This window comes from Eurosta solidaginis, chromosome 1 (assembly GCF_040869045.1).
Source record: "Eurosta solidaginis isolate ZX-2024a chromosome 1, ASM4086904v1, whole genome shotgun sequence".
NCBI lineage: Eukaryota > Metazoa > Arthropoda > Insecta > Diptera > Tephritidae > Eurosta > Eurosta solidaginis.
The window spans coordinates 293,169,099-293,184,439 of NC_090319.1; positions in this window are offsets into that span (position 1 = coordinate 293,169,099).

The following is a 15,341-nucleotide window of genomic DNA, read 5'->3' on the forward strand; positions in this document are numbered from 1 at the left end:
TTCGTCTCGCAAAGGGCTGATCGACGAAGAACTCTAATATTACTTCAAGATACCGGTGGTCTGAAAAGGAATGTTCCTCAAGAACACGCCATTTTTTAACCCACCCATAAACGCTTTCGCTACAAATAGTGAAGTCAATACCTTCTCTACGGTTTTTAGTAATAAAAGTTGGTTCATTACCTACATTGCAAACTACAGTTAGTTGTTAAAAGGTACTCAAAAAGTAACTCACCACGAGTGTTTATGTCGGAACTACCCCACTGCACGTCCTTTACCGTCTTTTGCGGAGGAGGTTCCTCTGCGTCGTACGGCATATAAACGGAGGCTAGCGTTAATTGGGTGCCTCCGCTTGCCAAGCTGGCCGCTGTAATGTCACCATTGCTATAATTAGGTAAGAGAAAGATATTTAGCTCAGACTTTACTAAAATGCATGTTCTCACTTTACCTTCATCTGCAGCTCGGATGAGCTTAAACCCAATGACCAGGGTTCTTGGATAAGGACCACTTCGACGTCGCCTTTAGAAAGGCGACTGATGAGAGCAGCCGAGGCTGCCTTACTTTTGTGCAGGTTTATCTGGAGCAACCTCAGCATGAGCTTGCTTAGACTCCCCTGCCTCCATCACCTTGATGTTGGAATCCTCTCCGTCGCTATCCAGCAGAGCATCCTCCATCGACAAATTGCCCAGAGCCCCTGCGCAATTTGACGTGGCGGAAACCAGGCTTTCGGCATCGGAGATTTCCGCTTTCACTTCGGGTGCCTCAATGTCCGTGTCCAAAGAGGCACTCGAAAGGGATGCGCGCTGTGCGTCCCCACGGTATACGTGAATTACGACCTCGCCGAGGCCGTAAAACACTCTTCCTTTGCTCCGTCTAAGGGGCTCGAGAGCTTCCTTATTTGGGGCTAACACGACCTGTCTCCTAGTCCTACAGCGTCCTCGACTTGGATGACACTCCAGTCCTGCGTTGGGAGAGCCGGGTTCATCAGTTGCAGCATCCTGAGAATTCTCTCAGGTTCTGCTGGAACCGCTGGAACCCATGCCCTGGCCCTTGGCCGAGCCGGAATGTCCTTCCAGCCGACGACCTCGATAATCGCCCCGGGATAGACTTGTCCCAGCCTTGCGGCTGCTGCCTTGTACAGCGCAACAGACCTTGCGTCTTCGCAAGCGAGTACCTTGATTTGGCCCTGGTACCATCCTGCCTCATAACCTCGCGGCGGACTAGCCGGAGACTCCATCAGCACGTCGAGAACGGCGTTACCGATTTCATTCCGGACGTACGGCCACTGGTCTTTAGGGATTGCAACACGGTCATTCCCTCGGTCCAGGATTCCTATAAGGATCCGGCCCTTGGCTACCTCGGCAAAGCTGGGTTTGGCTAACGCGGGGTGATTCTGGTGCCTTTTCGGCAGTGGTTTGATATCCTCATCGGACCTTTGACGCTTATATGGGGTTGCGCTTGTTGGCAGAGAACCCCGAAAATTCGGCAGAAGTCTCGCGCCCTTTGCACCGAATTCCTGGCGTTCTCTGACAGCGTTTCCAGCGGAACACCCTCATATCTTGACAGGGCTTTTGCAGCCCTTCTCTTGTTCCTGTGGAACGATCCCTTGTGGGACTCTTCTTGAGAAGGGGTCCGACCCGTAGTTGCCCTCGCGGTCGTACCCCCGGATGATGTCTTCCTTATGGCTCCTTTCTCCTTTGGCTCAGTGTGACCAGATCGTGGGACCCCTGTCACAGCCGTGGGGAGAACAGTCGCCATACCGGCGTCAGACGGGCGCCCAGCATCAGCAGGCGCGTCAGTGTTCGCCGTTGCCAGCGCAACTACCTTCGCCGCCATACTGGTGCTTGCCCCCGTCCGATCACCTAAGACTGTGTTGACTGAGGTTGCCCTCTTGTCTTCCATGGGGAGCCGACCCGTCGTTTCCAACGCAGTCGCTCCCCCGTTTAAAGTAGCTGTTGCGGCCCCGTTTTACCTTGGCTCGGAGTGGCCAGGTCCAGAGGCCCCTGCCACAGCCGTGGGAAAAATGGTTGCCGTTCCTGCGCTTGGTCGGTGTCCGGCAACAGCAGGCGCGTCAGGGTTCGCCGTTGCCAGCGCAACTCCCTTCGCCGCCATACTATTGCCGACCCCCACCAAATCGGTCTTCCCTTTAGCATTGGTAGCATTGGTAGCAATGGTAGCCCTCCCTCGTTCACTAGGGCGTATGGATGCCAATGCTGTTGTCCTTCTCCCTGTGGAGGAGGACGAAGTGTCTTTTTCCTTATTTTTTTGTTCATCTTGTTCGTACGACCCCTTGCTAGACGAGGCCAGCTTAGGGTCACCTTATTGAAAAGGGGGAAAAGTGTCGTCCGTAGCGGCAGAGCCCCTTACCGCGGTAAGACCATTTCTACTCTCTGAGGCGGCCCGGTGTCAGAGAGGCTCCGTACAAATACAGCCAGATTAACCTCCCGGCTGCAAACCATCCAATGGGCACGGTGCCGCATAACACCCTGGATTGGGAGGAGGCAGATCTTGGTCATCGCTCACCCTAGGACTAGGCCAGCGCAGTCATGGATATCCATATGAACCTGCATCCTATTGGGTGGCATAGTCCCGTGGTCAGCGACTAAACCCTCGCATCGCGGCAAGATGTCTGCTCTTCGCGAGGGAAAAAAACAGATAAATTTTTTTAGAAATAAATTTTTGAAAAAGTCATAAATTTTTACTAAATAGTAAAAAAAATTTTGTTTTAAACTATATTCTATTGTTTATAAATTTATATAAAACTAAATGTAATCAAACATTTCAAAGAAAAAGTCATGAGAATCGGTTAATCTTTGACAAAGTTATTGACAGTTGAAAAAATAGGTGAATAAAATATCGATTGCATTATATCGAATTCAATTGCCGATCAATCCGAAAAAAATTTTTATGAGGCAAAAAAAAAAAAACACGTGTTTCATTATTTGACCAAAAAAAATTAAATCTTTGTGGTCGTTGTCAGTCAACAGGGGAAGTCAGTTAAACCATACAAAAGAAGTCTTACTACCATCTTGCGATGCAAAAAAATGTTTAAAAGCTCAGCAGGGCGCAAGGGCGGGAGTCATAAGAATATGTAACACGCGAGTTCAGATACATTGGCAGTCCTTTAAATTGCAATAGGCTGTTCAAAGGAAATCCTATCGCTTTTGCAACAAATACAGATGTTTGGCCATAAGCACGGTCGTTAAAATGAGCATGATACAATGAGAAGAAATCTAGGCCTGTTTTAACAAAGAAAAGTGCTAAAGCCATGCAAGCTGATTATCGCCAATATGAATATTGGACGGTTCATGGTTGGAAACATTCAGGGCCGGGTTATGTATGTCGCCGTGACATTTTGCATTGCGTTCACTCCCATTCACACTCACCAATATATAATACCAAAAATTTCATAAAGGCTTTCAGGTTTACTTTCACTCTCTAAAGTCAATGAATGCTCTAATGGTCTTCTTATTGGTCGAAAACAACTGGTGCAATTAAACCTCTCGAAAGGAACAAACTATCAAATTCGCAGGTAGTTGCAGGTGCCATGTTATACTTCAGTGAGGACAAAATCACTTTTCGACACGACCGAAATCGGTTGAAATATCAAAAGTTTGGAACACCGATCGAAAGGTCAAGAAGTTTTCTGAAACGCCAGCTAGCGAATTGAGCTAATTCTCCCAATAGCGTGCAAAAGTTCTGGGAACGTGTAGAAACAGAATAGTGCGCTATACCAAACGATTTAATTAATAAGCTTAATTAAAGAAGTGAGTAGTTCGGGTTATTCTGAACATTATTTGGAACGCTGTTGTTGTTTGTTTTGCTTAATAATATGACAAGGCTGCGCAGAAATACATAAATCGTTTTATTCTGAACTTATTTTTGTTTAAAAGAAGCAAAAGGGATAAAGAAGCTACCACTAATGAACTTCAGCGGGTATAAATTCAGTTTAACAGTTGTAGCTATGAAAAAAATTTTTATGCCAAATTTCTTCCGTATTGGGAGATATTTGTTCGACTTTTGGCCCATTTTCAAAATTTGTTTAAGATTTGTTTTAAGCTAAATCATACCAGTATTGAGGTAGAATATCAGTCAAATGTAGTTAAATATCATAGAGTTATTGCGAACTATGTTAAGGTTAGACCTTTAGGAAAAGTAGGCGCGGTCTTTAACCGATTTTGATTATCTTCACTCAGTCTATATAATTTGGCATGGATAGTGGCTCTGCTAATTTTCAATGTAATATCTTTAACGGCATTTGATTTACGGCTTGCTAAACCTCCAAATTTTCTTCTTCTAAATGTGGGTGCTGCTACGCCGATATTCTAAATTTTTTTGGAATTTGTGTGTTCCCGTCATAAAGCCAATCCACCTACCATATTTAATTAGCTTAGAAGTATTCGTTTTTGAAATATCTCATTCTATCATTTTTTCCTAATTTTTTTTCGATATCGAAAAAGTGGGCGTGGTTAACGTCAGATTTCGTCTGGGTCCAGATAAGCCGGCATACCGAATTTGGTGGAGATATATCACGCAACCGCCGTGGTGTGATTGTAGGGTGCTCCGCCAACTACAAGGAAAATCCTGGGTTTCGGGCAAAGCAACATCAAAATTTTAGAAACTAGGTTTTTCAATTAGAAGAAAATTCCTCTAATCGGGGTCGCATCTCAGCAGTGTTTGGCAAGCACACTGAGTGTATTTCTGCTTCTCAGAGTCAATTCATAAACGAATCTCGAAACGGTCCTTTAATAGTCCCTAAGTAATCTATAAACAGCCCTGAAACGATTCTGAGCCCAATCCCCAAATAATCCTGAAGTAATTTAGAATAGTTCCGACATTATTCTATACACAGTCCCGAACTGTCCCAAATAGTTCCAATTTTATCCTGAAAAATATCCCTTTCGGAAATGGCCACGAAATGATGTCGAAATTACAAACGCATTTAGTGGGATAGGGGATGCAACTGTTCACTTTTCAAAATTTCCTCAGATTTGTATCTATTTGTAGGTGACCTGTGTAACTTCTAATACTTTTACACATGACTAAGGTCCACATGACCACATGGTACAGTATCACTCAACTTAATCAAATATTCGCATAAATCTCCTGTCATTTAAGTTTAAGCTGCATTTCATTTCATTTTACTTTTGCACTATGGCATCTCTGAATATTTGACATTTTTATACTCAGTTGAGCAGAGCTCACAGAGTATATTAACTTTGATTGGATAACGGTTGGTTGTACAGGTATAAAGGAATCGAGATAGATATAGACTTCCATATATCAATACTCATCTCAGATCGCTATTTAAAATGAATGATATCGGACTATAACCACGCCCATTTTTTCGATATCGAAAATTTCGAAAAACAGAAAAAATGCGATAATTCATTGCCAAAGGCGGATAAAGCGATGAAACTTTTTAGATGGGTTGACGTTATGACGCAGAATAGAAAATTAGTAAGATTTTGGACAATGGGCGTGGCACCGCCCACTTTTACAAGAAGGTAATTTAAAAGTTTTGCAAGCTGTAATTTGGCAGTCGTTGAAGATATCTTGATGAAATTTGGCAGGAACGTTACTACTATTACTATATATGTGCCAAATAAAAATTAGAAAATTGGATGAAGAAAAGGCCCACTTTTTAAATAAATTTTTTTTAAAATTCAAATTTTAACAAAAAATTTAATATATTTACTGTATATAAGTAAATTAAGTCAAAATTTAACTCCAGTAATGATATGATGCAACAAAATTCAAAAATAAAAGAAAATTTCAAAATGGGCGTGGCTCCGCCCATTTTCATTTAGTTTGTCTAGAATACTTTTAATGCCATAAGTCGAACAAAAATTTACCAATCCTTCTTAAATTTGGTAGGGGCATAGATTCTATGACGGTAACTGTTCTCTGTGAAAATGGGCGAAATCGGTGGAAGCCACGCCCAGTTTTTATACACAGTCCACCGTCTGGCCTTCCTCTCGGCCGTTAACACAATAACTTGAGCAAAAACCGATATCTCTTTACTAAACTTAGTCCACGTACTTATCTGAACTCCCTTTATCTTGGAACAAAAAATGGCCGAAATTCGACCATAACCACGCCCACTTTATCGATATCGAAAATTACGAAAAATGAAAAAATGCCATAATTCTATACCAAATACGAAAAAAGGGATGAAAAATGGTAATTGGATTGGTTTATTGACGCAAAATATAACTTTGGGAAAAACTTTGTAAAATGGGTGTGACCACCTACCATATTAAGTAGAAGAAAATGAAAAAGTTCTACAAGGCGAAATCAACAGCGTTTGGAATCTTGGCAGGAATACTGTTAGTGGTATTGCATATATAAATAAATTAGCAGTACCCGACAGATGATTTTCTGGATCACCTGGTCCACATTTTGGTCGATATCGCGAAAACGCCTTCACATATACATCTAAGGGCCACTCGCTTTTAAAACCCTCATTAATACCTTTAATTTGATATCCATATCGTACAAACACATTTTAGAGTCACCCCTGGCCCATCCTAATGGCGATATCTCGAAAAGGCGTCCACCTATAGACCTAATGCCCACTCCCTCTTAAAATGCTCAGTAACACATTTAGTTATTTACCCATATCGTACAAACATTCTAGAGTCACCCCTGGCCCACCCTAATGGCGATATCTCAAAAAGGCGTCCACCTATAGACCTAATGCCCACTCCCTCTTAAAATGCTCAGTAACACCTTTCGTTTGATACCCATATCGTACAAACATTCTAGAGTCACCCCTGGCCCACCCTAATTGCGATATCTCGAAAAGGCGTCCACCTATAGACCTAATGCCCACTCCCTCCTAAAATGCTCAGTAACACCTTTCGTTTCATACCCATATCGTACAAACATTCTAGAGTCACCCCTGGCCCACCCTAATGGCGATATATCGAAAAGGTGTCCACCTATAGACCTAATGCCTACTCCCACTTAAAATGCTCAGTAACACCTTTCGTTTGATACCCATATCGTACAAACATTCTAGAGTCACCCCTGGCCAACCCTAATGGCGATATCTCGAAAAGGCGTCCACCTATAGACCTAATGCCCACTCCCTCTTAAAATGCTCAGTAACACCTTTCGTTTGATACCAATATCGTACAAACATTCTAGAGTCACCCCTGGCCCACCCTAATGGCGATATCTCGAAAAGGCGTCCACCTATAGACCTAATGCCCACTCCCTCTTAAAATGCTCAGTAACACCTTTCGTTTGATACCCATATCGTACAAACACATTCTAAAGTCACCCCTGGACCACCCTAATGGCGATATCTCGAAAAGGCGTCCACCCATAGACCTAATGCGCACTCCCTCTTAAAATGCTCAGTAACACCTTTCGTTTGATACCCATATCGTACAAACATTCTAGAGTCACCCCTGGTCCACCTTTATGGCGATATCTCGAAGAGGCTTCCACCTATAGAACTAAGGATTACTCCCTTTTAAAATACTCATTACCACCTTTCATTCGATACCCATATCGTAAAAACACATTCTAGAGTCACCCCTGGCCCACCCTAATGGTGATATTTCGAAAAGGCGTCCACCTATAGACCTAATGCCCACTCCCTCTTAAAATGCTCAGTAACACCTTTCATTTGATTCCCATATCGTACAAACACATTCTGGAGTCACCCCTGGTCCACCTTTATGGCGATATCTCGAAACGGCGTCCACCTATGGAACTAAGGATCACTCCCTTTGAAAATACTCATTAACACCTTTCATTTGATACCCATATCGTACAAACATATTCTAGAGTCACCCCTGGTCCACCTTTATGGCGATTTCTCGAAAAGGCGTTCACCTATAGAACTAAAGCCCATTCCCTTTTAAAATACTCATTACCACCTTTCATTTGATACCCATATCGTACAAACACATTCTAGAGTCACCCCTGGCCCACCTTAATGGCGATATCTCGAAAAGGCGTCCACTGATAGACGTAAGGCCCGCTCCCTCTTAAAATGCTCAGTAACACCTTTCATTTGATTCCCATATCGTACAAACACATTCTGGAGTCACCCCTGGTCCACCTTTATGGCGATATCTCGAAACGGCGTCCACCTATGGAACTAAGGATCACTCCCTTTGAAAATACTCATTAACACCTTTCATTTGATACCCATATCGTACAAACATATTCTAGAGTCACCCCTGGTCCACCTTTATGGCGATTTCTCGAAAAGGCGTTCACCTATAGAACTAAAGCCCATTCCCTTTTAAAATACTCATTACTCATTTGATACCCATATCGTACAAACACATTCTAGAGTCACCCCTGGCCCACCTTAATGGCGATATCTCGAAAAGGCGTCCACCTATAGACCTAATGCCCACTCCCTCTTAAAATGCTCAGTAACACCTTTCATTTGATTCCCATATCGTACAAACACATTCTGGAGTCACCCCTGGTCCACCTTTATGGCGATATCTCGAAACGGCGTCCACCTATGGAACTAAGGATCACTCCCTTTGAAAATACTCATTAACACCTTTCATTTGATACCCATATCGTACAAACATATTCTAGAGTCACCCCTGGTCCACCTTTATGGCGATTTCTCGAAAAGGCGTTCACCTATAGAACTAAAGCCCATTCCCTTTTAAAATACTCATTACCACCTTTCATTTGATACCCATATCGTACAAACAAATTCTAGAGTCAGCCCTGGTCCATCTTTATGGCGATATCCCTAAATGGCGTCCATCCATAGAACTATGGAACTACTCTCTCTTAAAATACTCTTTAATACCTTCCATTTGATACACATGTCATACAACCACATTCCAGGGTTACCCTAGGTTCATTTTCCTACATGGTGGTTTTCCTTATTTTGTCTCCATAGCTCTCAACTGAGTATGTAATGTTCGGTTACACCCGAACTTAGCCTTCCTTACTTGTTTCTTTATATGTTTCTTTTGTGTACTATGTATATGGATTCCTTTTCATTTTTATGAACGAAATGCAGTCTTGTATAAACCTTGAAGAAATAAAGAATTGGTATATTTAATCTAAATTTATTTGAAACATCCTCACAGAGTTCAGAAGGGGATAATAAAACCCATACATATGCGCAGTTTAATTAAAACGCGGTAATATAATTCTAATAAGTTTTGGCAAAATACAACAACCACATGAAAATTTGAACCGAAATGATTTGATAGAAATTAAAGTTTAAATTTTTGTTTTCGGATTCTAAAATTGGAGGTCGAAACGTGTCTTTTGATACCAACTTTGAAAATTTTTGTTAAAAATTGGGTGGTGAACCGTCTTGTAAAACGTTACCTTTTTTCAAAACAACTGCAAAATTGTATGAGACAACTGCTAAAAATCAGTTGTAAGATTTTGACGTCTTTGACAACTACACCAACACAAGGTTGTAAACGGTAATGCCACAAAAAGTTGTTAGACTAGACAACTAAACCGACATTTTTTTGACAAGTTGAGTTGTAATCTGTAACACCAAATTGCGAAATTTCAACTCAACCAGAGTTGAGTTGTAAACGGTAATAGGGGCATTGTTTTTTATTACGTGCATACACTTCTGCACTTGAACCTTGTATGGACTGCTAAGTGCACAACTTTATCCACACTCACGAAATAGGTGTGCATAAAATTAATCCGAAAATGTTTGTGTCACCACTATTTCACCACTTTCGATTTCGGTTTTCGTTACACACAATATTCGAAAAGATGCATATCTCCTCTATTTCACCACCATACACTTCTGCCATATAATTGTCCAAAACGTTTTTTTTAACGCAAAGTTGGATGTATATAGATGTAAAAAAACACACGGCTACAAAGAACGCGTAAGTATTAGAAGCACCGATATTGGAAATAGTGTGAAACAGTAAAGCATCAAAATGTCGGAGGTATTTCAGGACTCGAGTAATTCATTTGAAAATCGACAATTTTACAGCTTGTCAAGGTTATATATTTACATTATAATCACACTTTATTTATGTTATAACTCATGCATTCACTTTTTGTGAAATTTTAATTACAATACGGTGGTTTTTTGATAAACTTAAGGCAGTTAATGTGGTGTCGTCTTGTTGACAAGTTTAACTCGCGTTCGCCGTTGATGCTTCTTTCTACTCACATACTCTTTGACGGCTATTGTTTAAAAAAAGAAACTCACTCTTTTAATAATATTGTAACGAATTTAGTGAAACTCCGCTTATTCCAAATCTTCTGCTAACGTTCGAATCGCTAAACTGTTGAATAAATTACTCCGATATTCAATAATGCAAAAATGGTCTTTATTAGACTACTTTGAAAGTACTTCACAATAACACTTAACTTCACAACCAATCGCGTGCTTAAATCTAACTGAGTACGGACTACTCAGCTTGTGCTGCTTTTATACTCTCTACCCAAATGTCTAGACGTTTCTTCTTTTAGAATCCTCTACCTGGTCACCAGCCATACGCGCGTGTATTTATAGTGTGTAACCATATGCGTGTGTATATGTAAGTACTACTTCGCTGATGATGACATGCGTTTGTGAGTATCTCTCTGCTGCCTGTATGTATGTGTTTACATGATGATTAATGTGTTTATGTAGTTTGCTTAAATTTTGTTGTGTCTTTATTTAATAACCTTAGAGATAGTAATATTCGTCACACTGCCCTGCACCTAAGTCTGATCGTCCCGATCAGACAAATTTTCCGGTCTGCATGCTACTAGCCTTCCCAAATGAACCAATTTTATTTTGTTTCGCAGTTTGCCAATGGTTTGTATGAGGTAAACTACATCATCGATCTGTTTCACAGCTTTGCATGGGTCTTCCCAATTAGACTGCAATTTCGGGGACAAACCTTTTTTCCGTTGTGGGTTGTATAGCAGCACCAAATCTCCTTCCCGAAAGCATTACGAATTAATTGATTTAAAATATCTGGCTTTCATCTTGTCACTCATAATTTTGGTTCGTTTTCTTACAAGATCATGTATTTCCCTCAGCTCTTCCTCCAAGACATCAGTGGATTTCTTGGCATTTCTCTCCGCACCAGCATTTGTCCCAAACTCAAAATCAACTGGCAGTCGAAGGTCATTGCAAAAAATTACTTTTGCGGGAGTTTGGCCCGTTGTCTCATGCACTGCCGATCGGTAAGCCATCAAGAACAATGGTATGCGTTACTTTCACCATACCATCGGACTGAGGATGCAATACATTTGTCCGTGTATTTCGAATGCCCAATGTTTTAAACATTTCTTGGAACACAGCTGATTCAAAATATCTCCCTTGGTCAGAATGTAACTCCATTGGTACACTATACCTTGAAACCCAATTGTTTATGAACACTTCTGTTACTGTTTCCGCTTCTTGATTTGGGATTGGGAATTCCTCTGGACATTTGCTGGAGTAATCCATAACCACCAGTACATATTTGTTTCCGCAGTTGCTATAGGAAATGGACCTGCGACATCCAAAGCGATCCTTTCAAATGGCGCACCTGAGTTTTATTGCTTCATCTTGCTATTACTTCGGGTTTTGAGCCCTTTCGCTCTGCTGCAAACCTCACACTTCGCAATCTACTCAGTGACCGACTGATGGCAACCAACCCAATAGAATCTCTGCTTAATCTTCTAGAGCGTCTTCGTGATTCCCAGATGACCTCCACTTGGACCATTATGTAACTCGTTGAGAACGTCAGGAATCCTTTTCCTGAGAACAACTATCAGGTTCCTCTTACATTGACCATCTTCACTCTCCCATACTCTATGCAAGCAACCGGATATTAACTCTAAACTGTTCCACTGTGCCCAATATGACTTCGCAATAAGAATATCTGCTGATATCTCCTCTCTATTTGGTCTTTCGTTTCGTTCGAGCCCTTGCATAACATGTGACAGATCTGTATCTTCTAGCTGACACTTCCTTAGATGTTCCTTATCCAATTCATCCGTACATGTTATAGTCATTAGCGGGACATCTATAATGTTTTCTTTAGCCTCGGCCTTTGAACAGTGCTTGCATTTCAAACTACATGGTCTTCGTGACATTGCATCAGCATTTCCATGGGTAGTACCCATTTCGATGCTCAATGGAAAAGCCATAACTTTGTAGTTGCTCGATCCACCGTGCCAATTGTCTTCAGATGTTCTTCGAAGTTCTTTCCCAATACGATGATGTCGTCTAGGTACACTAAGCATGTTTTCCAATGTAGTCGTTTCAGTACCTGAGCCATGAGCCTTTCAATAGCAGCTGGTGCATTACATAGTCCAAAAGGCATCACTGTAAATTGCCAAAGACCATCACAGACACTGAAGGATGTTTTCTCTTTGTCTTCCTCCTTCACTTCCACTTTCCAGTAGCCGATTTTCAAGTCCAGTGTGGAAAACCATTTCGTACCAGATAACGAGTCCACAGTATCGTCAATCCTTTACAATGGGTAGCTATCCTTTTTCGTGACGTCGTTCAGCTTGCGGTAGTTCACGCAAAACCTCATTTTTCCATCCTTCTTCTTCACAAGTACCACCGGCGAGCTCCATGGACTAGCTGATGGTTCGATTACGCCGCTGTCGCTTATTTTTTATATGATTTGACTCTCCACTTCCCGCTTCGCCAGTGGAACACTACGAGGAACTTGACGGATCGGTCTCACATCTCCAGTGTCAATTTGATGTTTCACAACTTTGGTCTAGCCTGGTCTGGAACCATCCTGGTCAAATATGTTGGCGTACTTCAGAAGCAGTTATATTCCCTTACTCTCATAGTCTTCCTCTAGTCCCTCCGTCCATGCCACGATGTCATCTGAAATATCAATATTGCTAATTCAAACATCTTCCTGGATCTGTTCACAATTGATTACTACTTCGGCCTCTTGGCATCCTCCCAAAATATCTCCTCTGGTCAGTTTGAGTGGTGACTTGAACTCATAGAGTAGTCTTACCGGGATACATCCATCTTGTTTTGTTATAGCCAGGGTTTTTACTACAAGTACGTTCGGTGTTGATTTGTTTGCTGCTTCGACAATCCACAATTTTTTGTCCCACAATCTCCATCAATCTTTACCCAGATTACTTCTTCTGATTTTGGTGGTATTTGCTGACTCTCTTCTACTGACACTCGTTTACTGCTGTAGGCTCTCTCGTAGCCGAAATTAAGTGGCACATCCATGTTCTTATATCGCATCGTCTTGCTTTGCATGTCGACCTTAACGCCTTGGTCGATTAAGAAGTCTACTCCAATTATGATTTCATCAACAATGTCTGCCACTATAAAATTGTGTAGTACCGTGACGTTCCCAATTGCTACTTCCCCAATTACCTGGGTGTCATCTCCCGTGGCTGTACGTAATCTTGCTCCAAGCAATGGTCTTATCTTCTTGTTGACTAAATCTGATCGAATGATGGAATGAGATGCACCCGTATCTACAACAGTAAGATTGCTCGACCTTCTTCCAATCTGCGAGATAGAGATTATAGGGCATTCAATTACGGGAGCCAGCTGTCGCCCCTTGCGGCTGACTCGCTTTAGTTGAACGATTCAGTGGTCTTGGAGATTTGTTCATCTCCTTCTGCTCTGCGTTTACGACTAGCCACATTGTTGGAACTATTAGGGTTGGTGCTGCAATAACGTGCAATGTGCCCTGGCTCTCCACACTTAAAGCATATGACTGCATCTTTATTCTTCTTCATCTCTTTCTCAATGTCCTTCTCCTTCTCTCTTTTCCCTTCTCTCAATTTCTTCTCATTGTTCTGCATCCCTTATTGCCTGTCCCAGAGGGTGGTATGTATTTTATTTAAGTCCCAGTCCCAGTCCCACTCCGAGTCTCAGTCCCAGTCCTAGTCCTAATCCCAGTCCCAGTCCGTCTCTGGATAATATATTCTCTGTACTAAAGCACTCATCAACAGCTTTCATTTGATATCCAAATTGTCTAGGCATTCACTGGACTACGTTTTGGCCTATATCTCGAAACCATAGTCACTCAGGGGTATGAAAATTACACTCTACACAACTAAATACTCTCCTGCAGCCCCCTCAGAAACCCCCACCCTCTCGGCGGGCCTAGTGATGTGCTATACTTGATATCATTCGCTATAATATTTTTATTGATAAGCAGGTTGTTTAATTAAACACCAAGCAACTACACGGAAGTATATCCGCACCACCTGAAAATATGAGTGCCACGTAACATTTTATTATTACGTATAAACAAATAAAAAAAAAAAATGAAATAAAATAATATTGCGACTATAAACTGAGATACAACCTATCCTATCTTTCAAGTTAGATCAAACTACACACGGGGTGCAAAACAAATTCAAAATCGGTTCAGTAGTTTAGGAGTCCATCGCGCCCAAAAAGTTTGTGACACGTAATTTTTATATACTAAGATAAGTGTATGGCTAGGCAAATTAACTGAATTAATGTGAAGAAATTCGAATGCGATGTAAGCCGCTTCTTACTGTAATTGGGTCCTTTTGTGTGGTGTGGCCAGACGCCGGAGGTATGGCAAGCAATAGTCAAATCGATACACTCACCGTAACTTTTCTGTAGCGTAATCCAAAATCGCAGGAAATTTCGTCACAATTGAATGAGAACAATAGGTAGGCTAATTGTAAGTTATATGGAGTTAGTTGTACACAATAATTTGATTGTGGTTGTCTAAGTTCAAAAATATATATCTATCCAAAGTAAAAGATTGAAAAAAGTGCTCGTATGGATGTTCAAAATTGCCCGTATATCTATATTGCGGATGCCGGAAGTTGGCTGCATATCACAAACATTATGTTAGCAACTTCGCCGCGTTTCACTGAGTTGGAACCTTATGTTATCAACTATGATGCGTTCCATGCATATTGTTCATAGCTCATTGCTCCACAATGGCGGCTTTGCTTTTCCTCCGAATCTTCTTAGAAGGCAAACTTTGTTATACGCAGTCGTAAGTGTCCTTGCTAGGAATTCATTAAACTCCTCCAGTTCCTCCACATTGGCAACCTCTTTGGGTTGTCCCAGTTTTGTTTCTACCTGTTTTTGGAATTTAGTCCAGTTCTTCTACCTAGGGTTTCTAAAGGTTCCTCCCTTCTCTACCCTCTTTAGGGGGATGCTGAAGCTGATATACACATGGTCGAAGAAGAATTGTCTATCAAGAACCCTCCAATCATACCTTGATATATCACGTTCGGAGCTCAATGTAATATCCAAAACATTCCTGGATGTTGGACCAATGTATGTAGGGATATTTCCCCTGTTAGTTATCTGCAAATTGGTTTGCAGGATGTAACAAAATAGAGATTTGCCTCTTCGCTCGTATCTGCTATTCCCCACGCACTGTGGTGCGCTTTTG